Source organism: Alosa sapidissima, chromosome 6, assembly GCF_018492685.1.
Source record: "Alosa sapidissima isolate fAloSap1 chromosome 6, fAloSap1.pri, whole genome shotgun sequence".
Taxonomy (NCBI): domain Eukaryota; kingdom Metazoa; phylum Chordata; class Actinopteri; order Clupeiformes; family Clupeidae; genus Alosa; species Alosa sapidissima.
Window position 1 is genome coordinate 27,555,543 of NC_055962.1, and position 3,827 is coordinate 27,559,369.

Sequence of the window (3,827 nt, forward strand, 5' to 3'; positions counted from 1 at the left end):
GTTTTCACACACACACACAAACACACACACACACACACACACACACATAAGGAGAAGCCTGTTTATGTGTTTTAAAATGATTAGTAAAGTAATTTACTGTCAAAAAAGTGAAATGGAGAGGAGGAGATGAAAAAAAGAGAAAGAAAGAAAGAAAGAAAGAAAGAGTGAGACAGAAAGACAAAAAAGAGGAAGAGAGAGATTTAACACTCCTTTATTAAGTCACTGTCTAACTTTCTTACACAATTCTACCATTTTGTACCAGAGAGAGAGAGAGACAGAGGAAGAGAGGAAGAAAGGAGGAAATTGAGTGAAAATAGGAAAATGAAGGGAAAGAGATAGAAAAGGGGGGGAGAGTGAGAGGGGAAGAAAGAGATGGATGTGCTTTTTTTGCCAAGGCATCTCCTCAGTGCATGTTTAAAAACACTGCAGTCTCCTGAAGGCACCCCGGCAAGTGTGCAGGATGCCAACACGCGCACACACACACACACGTACCACGCGCACACACACACACACACACACACACACACACTCAATCATACGTCAGCCCCTGTTAGTGCAGCCCCTTCCACACATACATTCTCTCTCTCTCCGTCTGTCTGTCACTTGCTTCTATGCCAGCTCCTTTTATACTGCCTCTGAGCTGGTTGAGTTATACACTGCCTCTGAGCTGGTTGAGTTTTGCCAGAATGTCCCACTGCTGCAGTACAGCTGTTTGCCTGGCTGGCATTTACTTGTCCTCAAAAACCCCTCATAGATACACACACACACACACACACACACTTACTAATACTCCTCTCTCTCTCTCTCTCTCTCTCACACTCACACACACACACACACACACAGTCTCTTAGTAATTAATGCTGAATCACGGACAGATGCAGTACTTTATATTCCCTCACACACACACACAAGCAGAGACTACTTTTCTACATCTGATGTCTTTGCCATTTCCTTGAGGCCTCTCTTTCCCACACATTGCGTAGTCTGTGCAAGTTTATCAGACTGATTTGAACTTCTCAGCTTCAGCTCTGCTGTCCTGAAATGAACCAGAAATGATTCACCGTTAAGCTAGTCTCAGATCCCCATCAAATGCATCCGAAGCAAACAGCCACACAAACAAACACACAGTAACACACACACACACACACACATACAAACACACACACACACACACACACGCACATATAGTTGCTGATACAAACCCACATGCACACTCACACGAACATACTCATAGACACACATACACACACACCCAGTTGCTGACACAAACCCATGCACACACTCACACAAACACATACACACAGACACACACAGACACACACTAAATCAGTCAAAGATCATTACAGATGACTAAAATGCTCTATTTCTATGCAAACACACACTAAATACAAACCCTCACATATACTCACTTTTAATTTTGGCTAATGCACACACATACGCAGACACACACCCACACACCCTAACAAGTAGTCAGGTTTGATTTCACATGACAAACACTATTCAGGCCTGTGGGTCTGTCAGCTAAAGATGTGGAGGTGTTTTGAGTTGTACGCTTGCTCTATAGTTTGTGTGTTTGTGTGTGTGTGTGTACATTTGTGTACATCACTAGCTGTTAAAAGAAGGAATCCCCGCTTAAGCAGGCACAGAGGGTATACCACTACCTCTCTCATTCCCTGCTCATGCGTGTGTGTGTGTGTGGGAGGGTGCGGGCAGGAGGGGTGTCGGGGGGGGGGGGGGGGTTGTATCAAGATGTACATGCTTATGCAGAACCTCTGTTTATAAAACAATACCACTGTCATTTGCACAACACATTAGTATAATGAACTCATTAGTATTTATTTGCTGAAGTAGTGTGTGTGTGTGTGTGTGTGTGTGTGTGTGTGTTTGTGTGTGTGTGTGTGTGTGTGCATTAGCTGAAATAGAGCCATATTTACACACAAATATCCTCTAGCAGGTGTTCTCACCATTTAAGTAATAATAACTCCCTCTCTGACACACATACACATAAACCCTCCCACAAACATGCACACACACACACACACACACACACACACACAGCTTAGTCTCACTAGTTACACCCAACTTAGTCACACCAAGAGCAGACACATCTGTTTTCATCATGCACACACACACACACACACATGCACACACACACACACACTGACATGCATTAGGGTGTAATCCATGTCGCCTGACCAGTTTTTTTAGCATTAATCATGCTTGCACTTAAACCTCCCTGCAAACAGGGACATGCAGATAATAAAGCTCAATCTGGATACACATCAGGGCCGTATCAGGGCCGCATTAGGGCCGTATCAGGGCCACATTAGGGCCGCCTCTGGGCTGGATGAGGGATCATTCAAGCTTGGTGTCTGCGCCTTATGTTAAGGTTTGTGTATGCAAAGGTGTTTCGCCTGGTGTGTAAAATCCAAAAGCAGGTCAAAAAGCAGAAATAGGTGTAACAAGGAAACTGCACTCAAAGGCTGATGCTCAAATAGTGTTTATTAAAATAAGCCAAAACAGTGTGCAAAGCCTTAGACAGAGACTGAGATATAGACGTTTCGGGATAAGCCCATCTTTAGTGTTCCCACTATGAAAAGACAGATAAGGGTCATGCCAGAACAATCTGTCTTGCAGCCCTCCGCCATGTTTAACCCTCAACATCGGTGTGACGGGAATGTTGGAAATTGAACGTTCTAAAGAATATCTGAGTTCATTGAATTGATCATGGAATTCTAGAATGTTATATTGTTGCAAAACAGAATCTTCTGTTAGAATGTTCAAAACTCCCCTGCTTAAAGTTTTTTTTACAAATGAAGGGACATGAAGCAAGATAGTAGCGAGTAGTGATTTTTCTTGAAAAATCAACTTTAAATACAATAGAACAATATTGACAGTTATTCCACTGCTTGGTTGAATTTCCCATTGTCCTACATAATTTAGAACGACCATTAATCGTATGTTATTTGCACACCTATGAAGTAGATCCATTTTATTGGCCGTATCACACTTATATGTATATTAATTCGACGTTGCATCTGAGCTGTAAAATGCAGACGTTCAGAACATGGCAACATGGTAGCATATGACTGAGGTGGCTTTTAGCTAGATGGATGACAGCAGGCTAAGTAAAATAGCGATGTTTCAAAGCTAAAGTTAAGTCTGTCAAAAAATCACTTCTCACTACTATCTTGCTTCATGTCCCTTCATTTGTCAAAGATGTTTTTTAACCTGACATATACACTTTAAGGGTTAACATTAAGGCGGGGATCACATTAGCCAGCGGCAAGTGGCAGGTTTCCTATTGTTCTCTATGGTTCTGCAGCGGAACGGTGGCAACGCTGGCGTAACGCTAGTGTTGAACAAGCTGAGCGTTGAACTTGGTTCAACTTTTAAACCGCAATGCGAGCATATTCAATTGACAAACCGTTTGTGTTGCTTAGGAACAAGACAAAACGGTAACACTTTACTTGACGGGTGAGTTCATAACAGATTCATAGCAGCTGTCATAACCTGCACATAAAGCATTCATGACTGTTTCATGAGACATGACTCAACATTCATACCAAACCTTTCATGAATGTGGAAGACAGAACGACGAGAACTTGTCAAAATAAAAGTCCAAAGTTGCAAAGCAGTATTGCCGTTTTTGGTCCAAACCTCTTGATCACGTCACATCTGAGTCAATGGGCTACTCCTGTGCCAAAAAGACAGAACATGGTCAAGCAAATAATTTTTGTTTCATAAAAATCTATTTGTTCATTGATGTAACCTTTGCAGATGATTTCTCATCTTTTGCTACTGGGAATGTCCAACCATTCCAGGTT